Below are 27,482 nucleotides of genomic sequence, written 5' to 3' on the forward strand. Positions count from 1 at the left end.
AACCAACCCGTAGGCACGCAACAATTTTTAGTGTCAGAAGTGGGATTTGAATGCCAATAACAAGAGCGATGGAAGAGCAGTTAAGGCAGTTGATATCAGCCTTTGCCTCGTTTAAAGAAGAAATGAAAGAAGAGGTGAAACCTAGCCAAGAGAAGATGGAAGAGGCCGTTAACTGCGTTAAGAAAGAAATGAAATTGGGCCAGGAATCCGTTAAGGAAGAAATGAAATTGGGACAGAAAACCGTTAAAGAAAAGATGCATGTTTTTCAGGAATCTTTTAAGGCAGAGATGAAAGCTGTTAAAGAGGAAGTGAAAATAGGGCAAGAGGAAATAAAAAAAAGAAATTACTTGTATAATAGAAAACAAATTTGAGGTTATGGAAGGCAGAATTGTGACTATTGAAACTAAAGTTGGACAAATAGAAGAAAGAGTTTCTTCGGTAAAAGAACAAGTAGAAGAAAGAATCTTCGGCACAGCTTTAGTATAGCCCACCCGGAATTTTAAACAAACAAACAAACAAACAAACAAACAAAAAAAAAATCGCCAAAAGCGGCGATAAATGATACTATCTGGTAACCCATACTATTCGCCAAACGCAATGTAAACAAGAGGATGGAATTATGGTTACAGCTAATTTAGTAGTCAGTTACATTTATTCAATGTCAATACAAATTACCGACATATCCGTTTACTCAAAGTTTAATGCACGTGCCCTGTATTCTTACTTTTCCGGTATAGATTTTTCTTAAAATTTGTCTCACGCTGCGTTGCAGGAGGAAATACAACATTTTAAATTAGAATTCTACTAAAATTAATATCTAAATACACAATTCGTAACACTGTTTGTTATTGGCGGTTGTTTAACGCTCAGATACCGTGAATACTATTTTGTATATATTTTTTTTGGCTACTTGAGGTGATATTTTCGCGTTTAGTTATTGCTTGCTCTAAAACTGCTGTTAGTGATGTTGTAATTAAGTATCAGGAGATTATAAAGGAAAATTTAAGGTGGGAGTTTTCAAACAAGCGTAAAATTTTGTGAACAGATACTTTATGTATGAATTAACAATAGAGTATGAACTTTTTAGAGGATTTTTGATGGATTGTCGATTATTGAAGGATAACTTTTTCTGTGAAAAATCTCGTCCTCACACTCTCGGTCAGTTTACATTCTTCCATAAAATGAGCTGCATTTCCGTACTTCCCACAAGCCAAGCATTGATCATTGCCCTGGAGATTAAATCGTTTTAAATAGGCCGGGAATCTACCATGATCCGTGATAACTTCAATAGTATCTATATTATTAAATAGATCCATTTTTCTTTTTATGGTCAAAATCCTCAAGTAACCCTTATTTTTATTTGAACCATTCCATTCCCGAGCCCATTTCTCAATTATACTTGCTTTCATTTTTCTCAAGGTAATTCTTCTGGAATCATTAATAGCCTCATAAATATCACCCTCTCCCAGGGCAGCCTCTTTAGCTAGCATATCCGCCCTTTCATTCCCAATAACACCAATATGTGCCTTAACCCAATGAAAATATATAGCATTTTTCTCTCTTATTTTGTTATAAATGTTTTTTATATCCAAAAGAAGTCTATTACATGGTTCCGGATTTGCCATACCTTGTAGGGCCGAGAGAGCATCAGAATAAATATGTATTGTAAAGTACTGTTTTAAGTTTTTATAACTCCACCGCAGTGCCTCTTTAATTGCAACCGCTTCAGCTTGATACACTGATTTATTTCCTTCTTTTTTTTTTAGTATAGATTTTTCTAGTATAGATTTCGACTCCGTAATAAAAAATAACAAAAGCGCAACCAGTTCCACCTTCATATCCGGAGCCATCAGTGTATATATCAATAATTCCAGTATTCATATAATCTTTATCGTACGGTATGCCCTTGAAATCTTTTGGATGTATATTCATAAAATCTTTTCTTGTCAAGAAGTTACCATTCAAAACATCACCATTTTCACATGTTAAAATCTTTTTAAAACCGTAGTTGAGTAAAAATTTTTCATAATAAAATTTAGAAAAAATAAAAACCATTTAATTTACAATTCAACTAACATAAGCTATTTAAATACCAATTCCGTAACAATATTAAATTATTGGATGAGACTCAGGCCTTACCGAATGTCGGCGAGACAAACCGACATCTTAAAAGAGGAAATGAGGCGGTTGCTTGAGTTAGGAGTCATAGAAGTCGGGCAATCTGATTATGCTTCACCTATGATCTTACTAGAGGTCCCAGAAAAAGATTCTCGTCCTTGTATAAACTGTAGAAAATTAAATTCAAAAACTATGACCAAATTTTTTATAAATTTTATTTTTGGCGGAATGCCAGCAAGTAAGCAAATAACTTCTGTAGAAACAGTACGGAAAGCCCTTGTGATTGCAAGCAGCCAGCTCCTTTGCAATGAATCCAGTTTAGTTCTCAGTCTAATTAATTCCCCTGCCCGGCAGCCCCACATGCCAATACCATATAAAATTTTTGGCTTAATAACATTTAAATAAATATCTCTAAGGGTAGTGCTTTTTAACTTTAAAGTTTGTGAATCAAAGGCACTTCTATAATATTTTAAAATTTTCTCTATATCTCTGTGAATCGCCTTAAAATATTCAATAAAAGTTAGCTTTTCATCAATAATCACTCCAAGATATTTAAAGTGACTTTTAATCTTTATACCATTAAATTTGAACTTTGGTTTTCTAGTAGCCTTACCACCCCTAGGAAAGAAAATGGCATTTATTTTTTCCTTGTTGAACTCTATATTTTCTTCTCTACTCCAGTTTATAAAATTTTCCTCTAAACTCTTAAAAGTTTTTTCAAGTTTCTCTAAAGAGTCATCATAGACAATAGCCAAAATATCATCTGCAAAGCAGAATAATTCAACACCAGTCATGTTAATAAAAATTTTATTGACAATGAGGCTCCAGAACAGGGGTGCGCTGCAGGAGCCTAGAGGACATCCTCTTTCAATCGTAAACAAGATGGACAGAATCATTTTTATTTTTGAAAACAATCTTCCTATTTTTTAGATAATCTTTAATAATTTCAAATAGTTGTTTTGTGATCCCTATTTTCTTCAGTTCAGATAGCAGGGACGGCCAAATAATTGAGTCAAACGCTCTACGGATATCGAAAGAGATCAGGGCAACATGATGTCTTTGCTTCTTATCTTTCAAATGAAATAAAACGTTATATAAGGCCAAATCCGTAGACTTGCCTCGTTGAAAGCCATATTGCCTGTCATTAATATAGTTTATTTCTCTTAATTTGTGTTGAATTCTATTTGTAATTAGTTTGTCATAAATTTTTTCATAAGTCTTTAAGAGGCAAATAGGTCTATATTCTCCATTACCTTTTGGAATGAGTATCATTTGACCAATTTTCCAAGCATCTGGAAAAACACTCAAATAAAGACATCTATTATATAAAATCAAATGAAATGAAGGAAACTCCTCAAATAATTTCTTAATAAGCCAAACCTCGATCCTATCTAATCCGGGGGCAGAATGAACTTTTAAACACTTAATCGTATAAGAAATTTCTTCATAGGTAAAAGCATCTTCAATTTTGTAATCATCTTCCATATTGACCTCCCCCGCGATACTTAAATCACTATCCTGCTTTCCATATATGACTTCCACAATTTTCCTATAAATCTCCTTCACAGAGGCGACCCCCACTTCCTGTGACTGTTTCAAAATCATTTGACTTCTTAATCTTCCTTTTGCAGTCCGATAATAATTATAATAATACTCCTCATTTAGTAGAAAGATTCTATTTATATAATTTCTTTTAGTTTTTTTAATTTTCTTTTTGTAAAGAGCTAAATTTCTTTTGTATTAAATTTTTCTCTTAAGTCTAACATTATCGTCGATCTCGCTAACCTGGGAACTCTTCCTTAATGCACGAATAATCCTTCTTTGCTTGTCCAAATCTTGAGTCCACCAACTAGTAATTTGTCTTTGTTTTTTCTTACATTTTACTTTTAGTACTTATCCATATTATCGATTAATAATTCTTCCAGTCGAGAAACGCACTTATTCATTTCCATTGAAGTCTCGCACTTAATTATTCTATCTTCATAGTATTCAATGCTTCTACCAATATTATGCAGCATATGTTTGACTTTTCTTAAATTTCTACTGTAAGCAAAGAAGTAATCTTCTTCAATTTGGAAATCTTTCAGTTTCACTAAAATGTATTTATGATCACTCAGTGATTCAGCATCTAGAATTTCCATTTCAGCGCTCCTCATTTTTAGTGTCGACGACCCAAGCGCGAGATCAGTCCATCCAACACCCACCGGCGAGGAAAAGGTAGGTATAGAATCACTATCGTTAAAAAGTTGTAAATCATGTTGTAAAATAAAATCGTTGACTAAATCCCCCTTTGATCCAAAATCTTAGCCCCCCAGTTAAAACTTTTAGCATTAAAATCACCAATTATAATAAAATCTTCTGCATATATGTTAAAACCCTCTTCCAGTTCACCAAGGTGTTCATTCAGGTCTTCCGCCGGTGAGAAATAAACAGAGGTGATACTCATTTTGAAGCCTTCCCTTTCTACAGTGATTGTCACAATACAATCGGAGGCTGCCCTTACGGAAAACTCCAAATTTTCATTCACAATAATAATGGCCGCTCTTCCGTTATCTGCGTTAATATTCCTCCATGTACTTTTAACGTGTGCCATTTTGCCTTCTATATAATACGGTTCCTGCAGCGCAATAATATCTGGGGTATCACTCAAAATTTTATCTATAGCTGAGAGCTGGACTGCTGCAGCTGCACAATGATTTAAATTAAAGCTTAAAATCTTCATATTTAAAATCAAACAAAGCAGTAAAATATCAGTTAAAATCTCAACAATAAAAACAAATTTCATAAAATTTTAAAACCACTCAGTCTTTTCTTCACTGTTAAAAGCTATAGAATGTAAAATCAAATCACTTAAAATTTCTCAATATAATATCAAAAGTCTCTTACCTGACGCGAGAGGTGGGTGAGACAATCAAGATCCAAAAATCCAATATAGTATAAAAATCTTCTTGTAAAAATCAGGAATAGAAGTTTGCAAAATTTGTAAAATACAAAATGGAATATCTAAAATAAAAAACACGTAAAAACAAGGAAATTTGTCAGTCCCAGCCAACCTGCTAATCCAGCACCATTTTATAATTTTTATATATCCAAGTGATCTCTAATAAAACGTATTTCTTCCAAAAGCACCGGACAATCTTTTGAAAAAACATCATGATCTTCTGAATGTTTAGTACCATACTTCTTATTAATTTCTTTACAATTGATACAACACTTGGCAGTCGATTTACATTCCGTTCTTAAATGATTTAAAGAACAATTACTGCATGCTAATTCGTTCTTACAAAATTTCTTCAGGTGACCATATCCATAGCAATTTGAGCATCGCTTTGGACGTAGATACAATTTTACCGCATAGGATTTCCATCCAATTACCAATCGCTGTTCCTCCAAAAGGAAACCCTGACAGACACCAGAGATTTGAAATACACGATGAGATACCTCTCTTTCACTTATCGGAATCCTAAACAATGGCCTAGTACAGTCTCCACCACATTCACATTCCATTTTTATTTTTTCAATGATTTGATCATCTTCCACAGTATCTGAAATATTATAAATTATAACCTTCGGATTAATACATTTTGTCCTACGAGGTCTCACAATATTCGCTAGTTTCTCATTTTCAGCAATTGCTCTTTCAAGTATTTTACAATCTTCTCGATTGGCTAACTGCACAACCACATCTCCATTTTTTCTACTATAAGAATCAATAACTCTTATGCCTAAATTTGATGGACTGATATTTCGTTTCATTTCCGTAAATACATCTATATCATTCTTAAGTGCTTTTATTACAATTTCATTATACTCAGATCCCTTAGGTTTCACTACCTTATCTTCCTTCTCAACCTTGGTATCTATTATACTAGTATTTCCACTCACTTTCTCCTCATTCTTCTTGTTTTCACTAACTTTCACATCTCCTTTGATATATAATTTTATTTCAGCGATGTCTTGTATTAAGTTTTCCAATTTATCCTCTGTATTATTCATTTTTACCATTTCAACATCCATTAAATTACGACGAGTCACCCAGTTAGCTATGTAAACTAATCCTTGATTAAGTGTTTAATAAGTGCCTTTGCAATTCTTTTCTCTCTCATATCCTCAACAACTTTATTTAATCTATCGATCACTAAAAATACATCTTCGTCGTCTTCCAGAATCTTATTATCCATAGGAATGGATTCTCTTGTATTATCATTCATTTTAATGTCAGCACGCAAGACTGGGACAAGATGCGAGTTTAGAACATATTCACAAATAAAATATTCTATAAAATTCAAAAATGTCTAAAAATCCATTTTCATATCAGAATCATGATATAAAACAATTAAAATAATTTTTCCATAAAAAACCACATTTTTATGACTACATTTTGCCCACATCGGGTAGAAAGACTTAAACAGTTGATGCACAAGCTTTCCAAATGTGAACAAGCAGCATCCATTAGGCCTGGCTCAGTATTCAAATTTTTAGAAGTTCGTAATTTCAAAACTATTTAAGGTATTCAAGCAAACAGTACATATTCTGAAACCGCAACATGAAATCTTTCAAATAAAACTTGTTTCAGCACAAAAAAATCAATATTTACCAGTATATCAATCAATACGAAGAGCCTACCAAGCTCGCCGCCACGTCAGCTCAGTATTCGACAATTTTAAAGTTCATAAGTTTAAAACTATTTAAAATAATCAAACGAGCAATACATTTTCTGAAACCGGAACATATAATCTTTCGAATAAAGCAGGTTTTTAACATAATAGAGTCAATATTTCCAGAATATCAATCAATAAAGAAGAGTTTACCAAACTCGCCCCCACATCAGTCAAGTAGAGTTGAGGAATCCGAGCAGTATTCCGGTGCGAGAGCAGTATTCGCGCCAGGAGTCTCTGAGTTTGCTCCGTTCCTGTGACAATTGGGGTGTCCACCATGAGGCAGAAGTCCGAATTTAAATTTTCTTTGTCTTGAACGTCTTGCGGCAGGCATCAGTGCATTGGTCAATTAATTGGTCATAGGTTTTGTCTAGAGCTGCTCTGGTCGTGCTGTTCCGAAGTGCTGTTTTAATAGAGTGGATGAAGGGAGAAAGGTGTTGTTCCAGCTTTTGTGTCCCACCATATGCTGTCTTAAATCTTTGTTTTATTACAATGCTGCGTGGGAATTGGAAGTTAAACATAATAGCTTGATGGTCACTAAGAGAAGGGAAGTCTGCAACTGTCCAGGCTGCAATATGTGAGGATAGCTGTGGTGTTGCCAAAGAGAGATCAGGCCAGCCTCTGGCAAGTATTGTGTCAAAGGTGGGAGGGGAGTCGCTTTTATTGAGAATGACCAATCCATGAGAACTTATGAAATCTATGACAGGAAAGGAGCGAGGACTGTCTGTTGGTGAACCCCAAAGGCGGTTAGCAGCGTTAAAATCCCCGCAGATCAGGATGTGGGTTAGAGGAGTATGGTGTAAGAAGTCAAGTTGAGTTAGGAGGTCGTTGATACTGAGACTAGGAAGGAAGTAGCATGAAATGACCATGAGGCTTCCCTCTATTGAGTCCAGAATGATGGCAATTGTGTGGTTTGTCGTTCTCCAGACCATGGGATTCATTGCACCATTATAGACGATCATAGCTAGCTTGTTATGGGAAAGGAAAATTTTGTTGTGTGAAGTTGAGCCAACTGGAAGACCTTCTTTAGTAATATAAACCTCTTGAAAGATACCTAAGTCCGCCTGCTGTTGGAATTGGACATGCAGCATGTGACTTGTGGCTACTGAGGATCTTTGTAAGTTACATTGGATGACTTTGAAAACTGGAATTCTTGATCTTTGGGTGCTATCTATTGTTGTCCTGCTGTCCGCAGGAGTTTCTGGACCGCAATCCTGTATACAGGACATTGTCTTGAACTAGCCGCGTGGTGGCAGTCGGGATCTGTACCTTGTTGCTGATTTGCCAATGTGCAGTTTTTGCATATAGGATGCTCCTTGCAGGATCCTATGGGCATGGAATGTGGGCCTGCGCACCGCACACAAGAGGGTTGTTCTTGGAAATCCCTGCTGATGTGGCCTAAACCTTGACAGTTGAAGCAACGAGGGACACGGTGGTATCTTCTAAAAGGACAGGAGAAGAAGCCTAAGTAGATGCGGCCGCTAGATCCAAGCCTGTTGAAGTAGTCCTTATCCAATTGGATAATCCAATTATTCTTGGAGATAGATTGGTGTATGGGGAGTTCTTGGGTGGATTGCTCCTACTTTGTTGGACTGGAGATGTAACTCAAATGCAGTAACGATGTCTTTTGTAATGAATTCTTCCGGTGCACCAAAGAGGATTATCGACTCCCTTGAGCCAATGTAGTGCGCAATGCCGAGGTTGTGCGCGGTGCCTAGTTTGTGCAATTCTACGATTTTTTTAAGTGGAAATAGATCGATGTGTACATAGGCAGAGCCAATGTAGTGCGCAATGCCTTGTTTTTGCAATTCTAGGATGTTTTTCTAAGTGAAAATAGATCGATGTGTACATGGGCAAAGCCAATGTAGTGCGCGGTGCCTAGTTTGTGCAATTGTAGGATTTTTTTTAAGTGAAAATAGATCGATGTGTACATGGGCAGAGCCAATGTAGTGCGCAATGCCGAGGTTGTGCGCGGTGCCTAGTTTGTGCAATTCTAGGATATTTTTTAAGTGAAAATAGATCGATGTGTACATGGGCAAAGCCAATTTAGTGCGCAATGCCGAGGTTGTGCGCGGTGCCTAGTTTGTGCAATTATAGGATGTTTTTTAAGTGAAAATAGATCGATGTGTTCATGGGCAAAGCCAATGAAATGCGCGATGCCTAGTTTGTGCAATTCTAGGATGTTTTTTAAGTGAAAATAGATTGATATGTACATGGGCAAAGCCAATGTAGTGCGCAATGCCGAGGTTGTGCGCGGTGCCTAGTTTGTGCAATTATAGGATTTTTTTAAGTGAGAATAGATCGATGTGTACATGTGCAGAGCCTATATAGTGCGCAATGCCGAATTTGTGCAATTCTCTGATATTTTTAAGGTGGAAATAGATGGATGTGTACATGGACACCGGGCTTTGATGTTTTTCGAGCGTATACGGATCGTTGTGTACAAAGGAAAACGAGATAATGTGTGATGACGAGCTGTAATGTAACGTAATTTATATGCAATGTTTAACATATCGTTTGTGTATTTTAAATTTTTATTGTTGATTTAATTGTGAATTATATTTCAGACATCATTTTTCATTTAACTTGTATTATTAATTTTTTGGTTTTGATATGTTTATAATGCTTTCCGATTTACGATATATATCGATAGCCCGACGATATACTCAACAGTAGCAACAGTAACTTTGACCCTATAAGTAACTTTTACCTCATTATTATAATACGTAGTGTTTGCAATCATAATCGCACTTGATAATATGAGTTCTTTGATAATATAGTGTCTCACAAAAGTGATGGGACACTTGTGCTTTACAAAAGGAAACTGTAATAAAATAAATTAAAAAAAAATATAAAAATTTTTTGTGGGTGTGTTTCATACTTAAATTTAGTAACAATTATTACATAACATACATTTTCTCAAAATATTAATTTAATAAAAATGCAATTGTTTAGAACGGAGCAAAAAATGGTTCACATAAGTGATGGGACATCATTAGATACTACTACGTACTATGCAACAAAAATCATCTGAAGTAAGCAATAAAAATATTTTTTGGGGTTTTTATTTTTACTCAAAAGCAATTCGCAATAATTTATAAAATCGTCTGCAGTATTTCTCCCCAGTTTGCTTTGGAATTTTTGTGTTTTTTTTATCTCTGTGCAGCCATGAATCCTAAGCGAAAAGAAACTTTGCCTGAAATTCGAAAATTAGTTATTAATTTGCATACTGAACGTGGAAATCCTATCAGAGAAACTGCTGAAACAGTTAACCTGAGTCATTCAACAGTTCTCAATATCATTAAACGATATAAAAAGAATCATATGATTCTTTCTCAAAATCCAACATAAATAAGTATTCTGGTTACTGGAATGAAGTTATATTTGCTGATGAGAGTAAATTTAATATATTTGATTCTGACGGTAGAATCGTGGTGTGGAGAAAAACCAGGGAAGAATTTCGCAAACACACCATTTCTTCAAAACAACAATTAAAATCGGTGCTTAAAGAAGAATGGGGTAAAATCACTCCAGAAATCGCAAAAAAAAAAAAAAATTAGTCGAATCCATCTCAAGAAGATTAAATCATGTTTTAAAAGTAAAAGGAAATCCAACAAAATATTAAAACCTTTTATAAAGTAAAATTTTTGGATAAATATTTGATGGAAAAGTAAGTGTCCCATCACTTATGTGAGCCATTTTTTGTTCCGTTCTAAACAATTGTATTTTTATTAAATTGATATTTTAATATTTTGAGAAAATGTATGTTATGTAATAATTGTTACTAAATTTAAGTATGAAACACAACCACAAAAAATTTTTACATGTTTTTTTAAATTTATTTTACTACAGTTTCCTTTTGTAAAGCACAAGTGTCCCATTACTTTTGTGAGACACCGTATGTGTGTGCGTATGTGAAGCATTGCTTAGTGTTCCTAATTTGTAGTATATTTTTTCTTATAATATCTTTTTTCATTGCAAGAAATTAAATTTTTTATTTATTTATGTGTAGAATTCTAGTATGCCTGCCTACAGAGAATATAATGTGATTTAGGAATTTAAGAACCTGTTTTTCATTAATGTGAAGTTTAAAATTTTTAGAAAATAATGAAAATTGTCTACTTACTGGTATATAAGGTATTATGTTTGCAAAACTTTAATTTGTAAATATGATAAAATTGATATGTTCCAGAGTATTAATTAAAAAAAAACTTTTTTTACTTGTATAAATGCTAAAGCTTAAAAATCTTTGAAAATACTGAAGCTGTATGAAATACAAGTATGAGAGACTGCGACGTTCTTTATCGTTGTAATAACTGGTAGAATTCGCTTACTGTATCATGATAATTTTAAATATAAACAATTTATTGTACTTATTTTCAGTTACGCCTAAGCTCAGAAATGTAAATTTAAAGAATTTGATGTTAATTTACAATAATAAGCAATTCATTATTTTTTTAAAGAGAAAACAGAAATTACGCGTAGCATGGAGAATACATTGTGACGTCACACCAAATTATTTATTAAAGGTGAAATAGCTAAAGGTTTCCGGTATTGTTTTTAAAATTACATCCTTTTAACTTTAATAATTTTTATTAATCATTTCTTAATATTTCTTTCTCTTAAAATCGTGTATAATAGTCGTAAACTTATTTCTATTATCCACGATTTCTGGTGAAATCAAGATGGCCGCCATTTTTTTGAAACACGGAGTTTCGTCGAAAATCTAGATGGCAACCATTTTTCAAAACAACGTATTTCATGTGCTTTGGCGCCAAACCAAATTCGCCAAACTTTGAAGGTGTGCTACACTAAAGCTGTTCCATTTCTTCTGTAAAAGAACATATAGAAGAGAGAGTTTCAGCCGTCGAACAACAATTTGATGATACGGTTTCAGCAGTTGCGACAGAAGTTGATACTTTAAAGAAGATCGTAGCGACGGCAGGGAGCAATTCGGGTAGTTTTAAATTTATCTCGATGCCTGCTCGTCCCTCTCTGAAACTATCTACATATGATGGGAAGACCTCCTGGCAAGTGTACAGGACACAATTTTCTATCGTTGCGGATGCGAATGGATGGGATTCCCAAATTAAGGCCTGTCATCTCGCCGCTTCTCTGAGAGCAGACGCAGCGGATATCCTGCAGACGCTTCCCGAAAATCAGATACTAGATTTTGAAGCTCTATCCGGAGCTTTGGAGCTGCGCTTTGGGGAAAAGTGTTTGAAAGAGTACACAGCAGGCTTCAACTAAAATCCCATCAACAGAAGCCCACCGAAACACTTCAGAAGCTCGCCACGGATGTTGAAAGACTCTCACATCACGCCTTTTCGGAGTGCCCGATAGAAACAAGAGAAATCCTGTCGCTGCAATATTTCATCGATGGCATCCGGGATACTGAAGTACAGAAAGCTCTGCGAATGGCAGATGTGACGGACATAAAAAGCACTCTGTTGTACGCCGTAAAAGTCAAGGTAGCCCAGCAAGCAACTCGTAGAGATCGCTACCCAGTCAGAGCTGTGCGAGTCCACGAGCCAGTGGATCAATTGATTGCTCGTTTAGATGATTTATCCAGACAGGTGACAGGTGACGGAGGACGGGGGCGCCTGGTGTCTAACATAGGTAAACAGGCATGTACCCCGCGTCCTCCACTGTGTAGAGGCAACAACTCCCTGGAGCCCCATGAGGCCGCCCCGGGAGTTTATTAGGATCTTAAAAGTTAACATGGCCATACTAGGGCTAGACTACATGTAGTACAATTGTAAGAACGTGAGACAACTGAAGGTTATGGTTACAGAGGTAGAACAAAATAAGACATAAACATAAAACATAAATGGAAACATATAAAGAAAAACATAAAGAAACACATAAAGCACTAAAAACACAAAAAGATACACTAAGATACACGTAACTAAATAAACACCGAACACACATAGATAAACACGATGCAGACAATTAAATAATGTGGACACATAAAAACGAAACACTTGATGATGTTATTAACGTATAATAGCACGTAATTATTTAAACAGCGCGTGTGATACTGAGAGGACACTCAATAGGGCACGCATATATACGTGAAGCAATGTGATGACAGTAGTTCATGAAGCCATGATAATAATAGTACGCACAAGAAAACGCGTAGATATCATAACATATAAAGAAAAACATAAAGAAGCACATAAAGCACTAAAAACACAAAAAGGTACACTAAGATACACTAAAATACACGTAATTAAATAAACACCGAACACACATAGATAAACACGATCCAGACAATTAAATAATGTGGACACATAAAAACGAAACACTTGATGATGTTATGAGACGCATAATAGCACGTAATTATTTAAACAGCGCGTGTAATACTGAGAGGACACTCAATAAGGCACGCATATATACGTGAAGCAATGTGATGACAGTAGTTCATGAAGCCATCATAATAATAGTACGCACAAGAAAACGCGTAGATATACAAGATGCAAAGTAAGGACTAAGGTACACGATACAATGATATACAGGATGCAATATAATGGTAATAGTACATGATGCAATAAAGTTAGTAATTCACATAACAGGTAATAGTACACACACGTGAGCATACAAAGATACGTGTTACAGCATAGTGACAAGAGTACTTGACGTAATGGTGCTAATAGTTTACACTGTACGATGCAGTACACACATATATGCAGAACGCATACTCGATGACAAATAGTACACATATAAACGATGCAGACGATTAAATGATGCAGACACATGAAGAAAATAAACATTAATATGGTGCACATAAAAATTATGAGACTCATAGTAGCATACAGTTGATGATAAGGCACGCGTGACTTGATAGTAACACACAATTGTCCATTCATATATACGTGATGTAATGTGATGATGGTGATACATGATGCGAAGATACTAATAGTACACTGAGCGGTTAATAGTGCACACAATAAGACATGCAAATATACATGTTGTGGTGTACTTATTGACCACATGATGTTAAAACGACAATAGTGCACAAACAAAACTTGCGTGTAGACAAGATGCAGACAATTAAATGATGCAGATAAACATTAGTATGGTACACTTAATGATATTAACGATGCATAATAGCACATGGTTGATGATTGATAGCTGAAGATATGTCACCCGTGGTACAAGGTACACACAAAGACGTATATTAGCATATGGTTGATGATAGATGGTTGAAGATATGACATCTGTGACACTGATTGTACACACAGTAAAGCATAGATACACATGATGCAATTGGCTGACTAAAGTACATGATGAATTGCTGAAAAAAGTACATGAAGAATTGTTGAGAACAGAACACTTGACAAGACATGCAAGTACACATGTTGCTGACAAATGCATGCTGCAGACTCAGAGAGGGGCTTCATATTAAGTAGGCTGACAAAGGTCTTGCCCTAATGCCGTTATTGCCTTCAGAATGCGGCAGATTTTATTTGTCATAGTCTTATTTTTGATAGTGAAGCGGTAAAATGCCTCTTCATTGTTGGATGGCGTAGGCAGGTGGTACTGCGACGTAAGTGGGCATTGGTAGATATAATGGTCGGGTGTGCCTTCGTTGCCACACACACATACATTTGTAGTTGAGATTCCGTGCCTACAGAAGTAAGTAGGGAAAGGGCCATGTCCGGAGATGTAGTGTGACAATGGCGCAATTCCTATAGTGCGGTCAGTGGACACTTTTGGGAAGAACATATAAGTTCTCCTGCCTGTGTCACTTTGGTCCCACTCTGATTGCCATATGCGGGCAGCTTCATCCTTGAGTAGACGTTTGAGGTAAGAGGGAGGCGATGGAACGTACAGCTCTTGCGCTGCAATGTTGTTAGCTGCCTCCTTCGCAAGCTGGTCTGCTGCCTCGTTACCAAGGATGCCTGCGTGGGCTTTGACCCATTTTATGGAGATCTCGCGGGAGCTGTTGAGCCTTAGCATCTGTTGCAAATTCATAATAATTTGCGACGTGTGCATATGGTTCTGGATGGCGTACAATGTAGATGCACTATCCGAGAAGATTGTTGCATTATTAATACCGGTGTCTTCTATTATATGCTGAACTGCTGCTGTGAGAGCGAGCGCTTCTGCCTGGAAGACGCTGTTGGAGTCAGCTAGGTGGCAAGTCGATGCTTTGATACGGAGTAGCAGTGAGAACAAAGTGGCTGTAAGGTGTTGGAGATGTGGTTCTGAAGGTCACCTACGACGGCATTGCAGAACACCCCAGGGCACAGATAATAAAACGGATGAATTGAAAAGACCGGTGAATGCTTTAAGACTGAATAGTGGTGAAAAGAAACCGACCATAAAGTGCTGGAATTGCGGTGTTGAAGGCCACCTACGAAGGAACTGCAGAACACCCCAGAGCACGGAAAATAAGGCATACAAGTTAAACAGACAATTAAATGCCATGGGACGGAAAAGGATTGGCAAGAAACTAAAGTGCTGGAACTGTGGAGCTGAAGGCCACGTACGAAAGAATTGCAGAATACCCCAGGGTACGAAAACTGAGACCATTTCTCAGCAACGACGCAGGAAACAAATTAATGACCATATTAAGGAACGGAGGTTGCCAGATAATGAAAAGCCTTGTTTTAAAGCGCACAAGATTTCTACAGTGAGTGGCAACAGTAACGGACTATCCATCAATGGGCATATTGATGGAGTTCCTTGCAATAGGATCATTGACACAGGAGCTAATGTTACCATCATTAGGAAAGATTTAGCTGATCAGTTTAAAGATAAACTTATTTGGACGGCATGCTGTGTTACCCTTCAGACTGCGTCTGGTGACAAGATCGACATAGCTGAGAAGTTAAACGTGAACATCACGTTTGGAAGTGCCGCCTACCATCACTCGGCTTATGTGGCGGATATTACAGATCCATGCATACTCGGATTGGACTTTTTAAGGAAACACAATTTTTCCTTAGGCTTCAAAAACAAAAAGCTGTTCTCAGCGCATCTGAGAACATGACTATCCATCTTCAAAAGGGATCCTCACCTGGGAACGCCGATGCCTTGTGTGAAAGACCTAGCTCAGAAAGCTGCCGAAATCATACTAGGGTCGGAGAGAAACACCAGACTACCGTCTATTCTCCATCTCAGATGCTTTTAAGTCGAGACCTTCGTTTGCCTTGTGGCCGCCTGTTTGATCGCTATACGGATGCGCCTTCATCGCCTGAGAAACACATCCAAGATCTCAAGGCCCGTTTTGAAGTGATGCACCGTTCCGCACGAAAGCGAGTGAACTTGGCGACGGAGAAAGTGAAGACCAGATACAACGCGAGAGCTACTGGACATAGATTCAACAAAAGAGACAAGGTGTGGTTGTGGAACCCGATTCGACGAGAAGGAGTCAGGCCTAAATTACAGTCACCTTGGGATGGTCACCACACAGTCCTAAACAGGCTGAATGACGTCGTGGTTCAGATGCGTCGGAACTCTAAACCTAAAGTCGTTCATTACGACAGGTTATTTCATTACTATGGCCATAGTACGTAATGTAAATAATTGTAAATAGTGTAAGACCATGATCCTTTTTGTTTCTAAATGTGTATTTAGTATTTAATTTGTATTTTGTATTTGATTTGTATTTGATAGCATTTGATTTGTTTTATTTATTGCATTTATTGTTCATGTTGTTTATTATTGTAATGTAATGCTTATTATTGCATTTATGCCACAGTTGTAAGTTTGGCTTCCTGTCCAGTGATTGTACTGCCCGGGATTGTACTGACGAGTCCTTGGGAAGGGGGCAGTGTTACGGATTTAGTATGGAATTTCCCTATTTCCTCTGCCAAAGCTCTTTCTTCTAGATTACTATCTCCAACTATTTTCCAAAAATCTACCTGAGTTGGATAAGCCAAGGGCTAAGGAATATCCACTTCTCCCTCAATATCTTCCATGACCTCCTTCATCACAAGATTTACAAACTCGGGGCGCTGATGATAAGGTTTCATCAAATTTACATGATAAATGGTGTCACTGCTACGCTTACCCGAAATAACTGTATAATTGGTTTCGGAAATCATACTAGTTACTTTACCTGGCTCTATCCAGTTCACAGCCATTTTGTGTGGTTTAGACGTGGCTAAAACCACGAGATCTCCGACCTTAAACCTTCTAGTAACAGCGTTGCGATCATACCAGAGTTTCCTTTTACTCTGACACTCTTTCATCCTCTCTACAGCCAGCTCCTGACACTTCTTTAATCTGTTTATTAAGTCTAGAACATACTCGACCACAGTGAGGTCTGAACTTTCTTCCTCTAGCCAGTTTTCATACACGATCGTTTGAGGCGTTCTCAAATTTTTTCCATGTACTAACTCGCAGGGACTAAAGCCTGTGCTCTCATGGCTAACAGCTCTGAGGGCGAACAAAGCACATGGCAGACACTCTTCCCAGTCTTTCCCGCTTTCCAAGCACAAAGCCTTCAATACCCTTCTCAAGGTGGAATGCAACCTTTCTACAGAATTGCTTTGAGAGTGACACACAAAAGAATGATACGCCTTAATTCCGAACTTGCTAAAAAACTCAGATGTAAGTTCACTAGTAAACGATCTACCTGTTGGATTTCTAAACAATGTAGTTTGTATTTTGTACTTACTTTCCTTTAATTTTTTACTTAAATTATACTTATAATTTTACAATACTTATTCCTTTTACTTTTTGGCCACTAATAATTGTTGTTACTTTGGTTTCATGAGAGTGGTAGCGGGGCAATTCATAGAATTAGGAAAATATGTTTCTGTAGTTAGTTAGGCTTATTGAAGATTAATTGTATGTTATATACCTGAGTGATGTTTTATTAAATAAATGAATACTTTAGAATATATTAGTCTCTTTAGTGTCCGTGATACGCTGGTAGCGTAATAGTTTGACGCGTAAGCGAACACTACCCAAATCACACTGAATTTCCTTAGGGTAACCTGATCTAGAAAAGATTTGTATCAAGGCTTGAATCACACTTTTATTTAGAGCTTAAATTCTGTACAGGAATGGCATCTGGATATTTGGAAGCAACACAAATAGACGTAATTAAGTATTTAATTTCACGTGAACTAGGAATCAGAGGTCCTACTGCATCAATATTTAATCTGCTATACTATTCTGATATAACGGGCACAATCTTCATTGGGGCTTTCTTTTTATCCCTATTGTGACCTACACGCTGACAAATATCACACGTCCTCACAAATTCTTCAATCTCCTGGTAACATTTAGGCTAGAAATAGTGTGTCAAAACTCTCCTTGGTTTTTGTTACCCCTAAATGACCAGAGAATTCCTCGTGCCATAACTTCTCCAAAATCACAAAAATGGTACTCACCAATTTGAAGACGCCTTCGATGACTCTCCTGGCACTAACTTAGATACTCCAACTCTTCCGGGAAATGTCACTATTTTGCGGCACTAGATGACGCTTCCTCCGGCGTTCCCTTCTGACACACTGTCACTTTCTGAAAAGGCTTCACCACCCGAATTGTCCTTGCACTCAAAATTAAATCGTTCTTGTGCAGAGAAGAAAGTCTTGACTGCTCACATAAAGTCCTTTACAATACTGCCTTTTCTGGAACATCCATTTGAAGATCCGGAACACTCACACAACGAGACACACGGAAATCAACACACAATGTTAACTCAAGTTCACAGGCGAAAAAGTCCGTTCCTAAATTTACTCTCAGGAACAATCCCTAAATGCTGCCACCAATTTTAATATTTACTGCTGTGTTGTGGTATTAATGCTTCAACGGTGTGGTGTTGAACTCTAATGAAAACTCTAATTATGGAACACTCCATAAAAATTTTATTGAACGCCCAAAATAAAAGGCTACATACAATCAACAAAAGTAAAACCTATTTCTTCCTTTTTTTTTTAAACAAATTCCAGTATCTCTACAATTTTCGTGCGAGAGCCATATATGGCTCGCGAGCCTGCGTTTGAAACAATGCCAACATATTAATATTATTTTTAAAACAATTAATTCAACTTAACAACTACTGAAAACGTATTCGGAAGTTAAATAATAATAAAATTCATCCTATGCTCTCGAGACATCCTTGTCCATATTAATCTTCAGTTTCATCTTCCTTTATGCGACCTTATCACACCATATATGTATGCGTATATGTATGCGTATCACATTAGTATCCTGCATTATTTTAAATTATCGGACATTTTTACTCTAAGATAGTTTTCAGGATTTTTTAAATGGGTTCACAATCACTGCTATTGTATGCGTCTGCTTTATGATAAAATAATAAACAGTAGAGATCTGCTCTTGAAATTCCTTTTCTGAATTCAGTGAAAAGTGGGAGAAAGTCGTGGCTGGAATTAACATTAATAATTTAGCAATTGAGACTTCATATTAACTTTTTGGAAGGTAGTGTCTAACAGAAATGAAGAGTAAGGCGTAAGGCAAATAATTAATACGTAGCTAAATAAACAAATCTGAAGGAGTTCTGAGAACTTGCAAGAATGTAACTTAACATGCGTAAGATCTTGATGGAGTCGTTGATTTCGCACAAACCACGGTGAGTTAGTAATTGCTCTCAGGATTTTATTTTGAAGTATAATACTTTTCTAAGTCTTGAGTGTCGTTGCTGACACGGGGACGACGTAGAAAGACAAATTACAGGACAGGACAAATTAGAATAACATGTTTCTTTTGATGCCTAAATCTTAGTTAGATTTTCTCCCTGTGAGACTGTAAATGTCGGCATGTAAGCAGTGTTGGCTTTGTTTAACCATATATTATGTTTTCTCTGAAATTTATTTGTTCCTCTAAAACAACTCCTAAATATTTTATGGAATGTACAATCTGGGAATTTGATTACTAATCTTGAAGTTTAGGTTTCTTGTTGGTTCTTCTTGCAATGTCTAAGCAGGATGACGCTGCATTTAAATGCATTAAGTTTAAATTTCCTTAAGTCACACTAGTGTACAACTATGCTCATACTGAATTGTAAATTATCAATTATGTGGCTAGGCTTGATCGAGTGGAAAGTGATCAGATCTAAGCTCTTTTATCATTTCCAGCTGAGGATTGCGTTGAATTCCTTTTTCTCCTGCTGCCTGCGGCGTCGGTTCGCCCTCGTCTCTGAACAAGAATTCTACCCTTTCGGATAAAGCAATGGATAAACCCTCAACCTTGGCTGATGTTATTGTACTGGACGCAAACAGTGGGCTTGCTATTAAGGACATTAAGCTTGTAGATACTGCATATATGGGAATCTGCTTCGAAGAGGATCTGATTCATCTTAACCAGCTAAAATAACGGATTACTAAGGGTATTTCTTCCAACGAACGAAGCAAGACTTCAAAGGCCCCCTGGGAAACACGTGCAAGGTTTTTTGACTTACAGTATCAACAGGCAGAGCGAGTGATGAAAATATATACAAGATAAGATTGTTTCTTTAGGCTTTGTTAGTGGTGAACATGTTAACACTCTTAAAAAATCCAAGTCATGCAGTGGCGTAGCTAGGGTGGGGCAAGGGAAAGATCTGTTCCCGGGCGCAGCATCCAAGGGGCGTCAAATTGAAGCTACGAAATGTTTTAATGAAATGTTTTCTGTTCTTGGCACACAGAAAGTGGCGCAAATTCTTCAGTCGTCCACGGGCGCTGGAAACTCTAGCTATGCCTCTGATTTCATGTGATAATATTCATATTACTTCTGAAAATGTTACTTGTAAGTGATAATGCTATTCTTAGTGTCAGTCAGCCCTGTAAAGGCTCGGTACAATTTAAGAAACGTGTGATTGATTCTAAGGATAGTGACGAGTTTCAGCAACCGGATAAAACCGCTCGACCCCCTAAAATTTTGAAGTGTAATGTAGATTTAAAATTTCAAAATATATATTAACAACTTGCTAATGAAAATGATAATGGCACTGAAAATACTGATGATTCTGTAAATGATATTGAAATGTTAGAATATCAGACTGGACAAGGTAACTCATCCTCTCAACACCCGAAAATCAGTCCAATAATGGTCCATCCGGGAATCAAATTTTATGATTTTGTTAAAGTTTTAAAAACGGAAACTAAATCTGATTTTTCAAGCAAAGTCAGTGGCGAATTTCTGAAGTCAGTGGCGTTTCTTTCCTAAAAACTGAATCTGATCATAGAACAATTTCTCGTTATTTGAATGAACGAGTAATACATCATTATGTCATTACATCTAAAGTACTAGAACGACTTATTAAAGTCGTATGTAAGGGACTTCCTGATGATACTTCAGTAGATGAAATTGAAAATGAATTCAAAGCATTGGGATTTAAGGTAAAGAAAGCGGCAAACATGGTTCGGTTAAAAGCAAAGGCCCCAATGCCCATGCATCAAATTCAAATTATGAATGAACTGGGTGTAGAGAGGATATACGACATAGTAAATATTATGTATTTTAATGTAGAAATTTTACGCTGTAAAGTTAAAGAATAAGTAGTACAGTGCCACAATCATCAGCACTTTAACCATTCTTCCGAAATCCGTAAGCTCAAACCTGGATGCATTAAATGCGCTGGACCGCATAAAACGGAAATTGTACAGCCAAGCGTCTGGATACGGTGGCCAGATAGGCTAACTATTGTGGGTGCCCGAAATTTCTTGGAGTAACGTTCTAACAAAACCTAAAGTAAATCTTAATGTAAATACTTATAAAATTATCCCTGGAATATCTTATGCTTAATGCTGGGAAAAATCAAGTGCCTACTAATGCTCCAACCAAAAAGGTTCTGAATGAAAATAATCATATTGTTAAAAATAGTATTAGTCCTCCAGATAGTTCTAAGCACAATGAGTCTATGTTTGAGCCATTATTAGAAATATTTAAAGATGTTCAAAAATTGTTCTTATGAATTAAAATGTATGTTTGATGGTATTTAACTGTTACAAATAATTAGAAAAATTTCTTTTCGTCTGAGTTACAGGAGACAGAAAATACAATTGATAAACTGTTTGTACTTTTCTCAGCTTTCGAGGAAATTTTCAGTTCCAATGTAAATAATAATCATGAATAATTTGTACAATAATATGAGTATCATTACATGGAATGCTAATGGATTGTCACGAAAGATTAATGAACTTCGGGACTTTATAAATGAGTACTTTCTCGATATCGTGTTCATAGAGGAGCATAAACTTAGTCTTAATAATCCTTTTTATGTAGGCAATTACAATCCTTCTGGTCTATTACAAATAGCAGAAATCATGCGGGTGGTACAGCTGCTATCAAACGCTGCTTACTTCATTATTCTGTTACAATTCCACAGCTCTTAGCCGTTGAGGCCACAGCAATTACACTCGCAACAAACACTTCTTTGACATACACTTGTAGTTCCACCTATATTCCCTCAAAGCGGAACCCCACAAATATACGATCCGATTTGAATACTTTACTCGCACTTGGAAACCGTATTATCATAGGTGGTGACCTTAACGCTAGACATCGCGTGTGGAATTGCTACAACTCAAACAGCAACGGACGCATAATTACGATTTAGCCAACTCCACTGCATTACCCATAGTACCTCCAAAAGCTCCAACACGATATGGTACTGGGTCTTCAGGAATTATAGATTTCTTCCTGCTCAGAAATATCAGTGATCCACTGAATGTTTTTGTGCTGGATGAGCTCTCTTCTGACCATAATCCGGTCAGTGTTCTCTTGGAGATCAGCTATTATATCACTCCAGTCAAAAGAATCATTGTTTCTGACCAGCCTAAGTTTGCCAAAGCTCTAAACATACATTACACACTGCCAACAGTACATAATGAGAGTGACATTGATAGTTTGGTTAAGGACTTTACGGATTCAATATTACATACCCACAGAAATACCTGTAAAATTATCAAAAATTCCAAACCCAAAAGAAATATGGAACTTAAATATTTAATTAAAAGACGAAATGCAAGAAGAAAATACCAGCGCACTAGATTTTCTGCTCATAAGCAACTACTCAACAGATTGAATGACGTCGTCAGGTCTCTAACAAATTTTCAGTCAAACAAAACTGGACTAATTATCTAAGTCTGCTTTCTACGAATGATAATTCCATTTGGAGAGTATGCTCTAGATATATAAAATGCTACAATAAAGAGGACCCTTAAAGGCCCTGACAGGATCCATTTTTACTGAAATGGAAAATTCAGGTCAACGTTCAAAAAACAATTCCCATAGTCTTCACTAAGAAGAGAAAAGTTGAACAAAACCTGCAGTTTTTTGAAACCTCACTGACCTGAGCTAAGCAAATCACGTACCTTGGGGTGACCCTCACAAATTCTCTCACATGGTCCCCACATATACACTCTATTATTCAGAAGTTTCGGATTCGTAAAGCTAAACTCAACCCCTTAATTGCCCGAAAGAGTTCTAGCTATAATAAGTGACTCGTTTATAAATCCATTCTGCCTCCCATGCTCTGTTACGCTTGTCTAGTCTGGGCTAGTCATGTAAAACTCTACGTAAAAAATTGCAAACTGCCCAGATTGTTGTTCTGCGGCAAATTACAAACGCACCATTCTATATTAGAAGCAATGCAATTCATGTGGAACTAGGTGTAATATCACTGAAAAGTTTCACCTGGCCAGACAGTTTCACATTCGTTTACATACTATAAGTAACTCTGAAATCAGAATTTATAATTACGATTATAAGAACGATTCTAATAAAAAAAGGCCAATGTCCATTCTCAATCCAAATGTAAGCATGGAAGTCTGATTTTTATATTTACTTTGTCATGTTATTCGGCAATCTTTTGTTTTTAGTTATGTATATTTATATCTTATGTGTATTGTATGTATTTATTCACCACTTGAGACCTATTGATTCAAAATTACCTTGATAACATAAATTCAGTTAGACAGCTTTGATACTTAAAGTTGTAGTTCGTGAATCTCTTGAAAATTTAAATTAAAAGAAAATTACTATTATCTTAAATATGTTACTTTCTAAAATGTTTCGAAGCTTTCAGCTATATTCGATTTGGGGTAAGGCGTCAGCCTAGGCACCCAGGTGTATCAAACACCGTTCCACAAGAAGAGAAGAATATATAGGACTTCGGTAAATGCATTGTGATGTATCCTGGTAGGTGTATAGGTCCTATTATCTATATACCGTTTTCCTGATTGTCTGTCGATTGATGAACTTTTTACCAAAAACTGCCCAGGTGGTCACGAATCGAGTGTCAAGGCCAGATGCAGAATACCAGACTATGATGAAACTTCTTAAGGGAAGGAATCCTGCGTTTCACGCGTACCAACCACGCCATGAAAGGAATATAAAAGTAATTTTGAAGAGACTCCCGGCTTCTATCAAGGAAGATGCTATTCTCAGTGATCTGAGGAACAGAAAATTTCCTTCTGTCAAGGTTAAGCAATTTGCAAGCACAAGAAATGGAATTAAAGCCAAATTGCCCGTGTTTTTTGTCGAGCTCCAGAGAAATTCTGAAGAGAACCAGATTTTCCAGCTGAACAACATCTTCAGTTTCGACGTGCGTGTAGAGAAATAACCCGAAGAAAAGGCCTGGGCAATGTTTCCGCTGGCCTTTGGCGCAGCATTTATGCAATAACCCGGAAGGATGTGTGAAGTGCGGAGGGCCGCACAGGAGTAACACCTGCTCGAAGAAACCGGAGGACCATGCTGTCTGTTTTGCCAAGGGAGCATGAAAGCAGATTCCGTGGTTGCGTGGAATATAAGAAGAGATTTGAAAAAGGAAGACAGCCAGAACCCAGAGGAAACCAGCCCCAAATGTAACCCAAGAAAATTTTCCCGAGTTGACGACCACCGAGTCTCGGCGGAGCGGAACTACGGGCAAAGCCAGCTACAGTGAAAAGCTGAGAAGTAAACCTGCAAAGTCGCCAAAAATCATGGAGGGACTCCTATAATGGGTTATTAGCCCGGAAATTCAAGAACTGTTTAAAGTCTTCACTGAAACTTTTAGTTTTCTTCGCAGTATCAACTTAGCTGAAAAACTTCGCGATTTGCTACAAACTGTACAGACCATTATGCAGATGACCTCCATGCAAGATTAAATCTTTCTCTATTTTTAGCTTCAGCCTATCATCTTTGTTCGAGTACAGTTTCTTTCACTTACCTCTCAAGATTTCAAAACTTCTTTTTGTTCCACAAGGGGTAGGGTCTTGGAACGCAGGTACCCTGGTGTTAGGGCACCGTTCTACTGGATCGCTTATACCGTTTTGGTCAGCAAATTTCTGCCGTTGATGTTGGCATATCTGGAGTGCTAGATGTTAAAGATTGTACACGGCGAAAAAAATAGGAATAGTTCTATATCTACCGTTCTACTGCGTCGATTGACGAAATTCAAATTGCGTTTTCCATGTCTCTAAACCGCGACTTAAGATATATATTAGATTTATATATAGCATTGTTCAAGTATATGTATTTTGTCACAAAATCGGACTTTTTCTGAAATGACATGTCATTTTTTTCATATTTCAAATCTACGATTCAAATTATTCCTAAATATAAATTTTATAAGCTTTGGTGTGAAATTTATGGAGAAATTAAAAAAATTACCTTGGGGTACTATTCAGCTTGCGCTAAGAATAATTTACTTAGCGAATTTCTTAATTTATAGCAACCTATTTTTCTTTCCTTTATACTTCCTTGTACGAAGTGAAAAGGAAGTATTGTAATCGCGAAAAATATCGGGTATCATATTTCAACGAAAATATCGATTTTTACCGCTATCCAATGCAGTTTAATGATGTTTTTGCGTGACATCCGCAAGTAAGGACACAATAAAATACTCTTTTCCCCCCAAAAAAATTATAAAACTGATTTTAACTGAATTCTGATGATAATTTTTCCTGGCGTCTGTGCGTACGTATGTACGTACACACGTATCTCGTACGTACACGTAACTCAAAAACGAGTAGCCTCAGAACGTTGAAATTTTGTATGTAGGACTGCTATAACATGTAGATGTGCACCTCGTATTTTGGTTGCAAGTTTCTTTATTCTGATATATTTGTAAATTGTGCACTTTTTGATTTAAAAATGTTTGAATTGTGTAGTTCTTATCTTCGGTTAAGGTTTTTATGCCTTTAGTAAATTTGCATGCGATATTTGTGGAGTTATCAACAGTTTAAAAGTTGTTTAAGTGCAGCTACGCCTAATGAATTTTGCGATGGCGGACATGTTTGCTTACATTTTAAACTTGGCATAATAGCGGATTTGTTGCCATTCTAGAGAAACTAAGTTTCGCAACAACAAAGATAACGCCTTTTATTATTGCGAATTAAATCATTCTGGAATTTATTCGAGGAAATAAGGGTTTTAGATTTACTTCGTAATTTTTAATATAGATATTTCGAGTTTTTGTGTATTTTTGCCTTGTTGGAAAGTGAGAACTGAATTAATTGAATGAGAAATACTGAATAGTCTGTAAAAAACTGTTTCTTTTTTGTTGCGCTTGTTTAATTTCTTTTATAAATCGTTTTAGATTTCTTATGGTATTTGAATAGAACATGTGGCAACGATTAGATAATTAATTCTTCAAATGATATAAATTTATATGCATTCTGAGTTATAATATGGATAAGAGATAACGCTGTTAAGTGAACCTGGCACCAGAGTGTCGCTATGGTAAAAAAATATAGTGAATTTTGAAAAGTTCATTTATTCTATTGTGGTTTATGCGCTTTCGACGATGTAGATTTAATTCAATCCAATAAGTTTGTAAGAATTAATTTAATTTTATTAACAGTTAAATTTTAAGTTAAAGTTCCTTTCCTGTCAAATTCTTAACTTCAACTTACTACTTCTGGCCAGTACGTAGTTTTAGAATCACGTCTGAATACATAATGAGGAAGAGCGGTATTTAACCACGAAGTTCTTTGGTCTTAGCGAGAGAGAATCAAAGTTTCTGATTTACGCGCGTCTGCCTATTGGCCACTCTCTCTCTCAAAGCTGTTATTACGCTTGGCCGTACTCAGGCCTTTGCTCAGGCTTCGTAGACAAATAAGTTAAAGGGCCAACTCGATTTGAATCTTGATTGCTTCGGCTATGTTTCTTTAGTTAATCTGAGTTTTAGTTTAATTCAGAGTCCCTTAATTTCAAGCCCAAATGTCCGCTTTGATTGTACACTCCAAGAAGGAGTTTTGTTAAATCTTATTATCTGTAATATTATGGTAGGAATAAATGATGAATGGGTGTACGTGTTCAACAGTTGATATGTGACCAACCAAAGATATCGGAACGAAGTCTTATATAAGACATTTCAGAGATGCATATGGATCTGACTTTTTTTATGGACGCTATTCTACACTCATGCCCATAAATTAAGGATAATGCAAAATCAGGCAAAGGAAGAGTTAGAAGCAAAACAAATTTGACTTATTTGTAAAGCTTATTTATTAAACAAAAGGTAAAGAGCAAAAAAAAAAATTTTAATGTTTGATATTATTAAAAAAATTAGCGATTTTTTTCTCCCTGGAGCAAATTGCAAAAAAAACTATTTACAAAAAAACAATATTACATGGTTGGTATGATTGTTAATACATTGTATGTCTCCCAGACGATGCAATACAGTCCGTAGAAACGTACATGTTGTTCCAGAATGACGTCCCGATAGATTTGGCTTGTCATGGTTCCAATTTGAACATGCAGGTTAGTTCTGGAACCCAGAATAATTCCACCCCAAACGAGCACTCCTGCACCACC

Source organism: Stegodyphus dumicola, chromosome 4 (genome assembly GCF_044657685.1).
Source record: "Stegodyphus dumicola isolate Sdum_Otavi_A_Nest chromosome 4, ASM4465768v1".
NCBI classification, from domain to species: Eukaryota; Metazoa; Arthropoda; class Arachnida; order Araneae; family Eresidae; genus Stegodyphus; species Stegodyphus dumicola.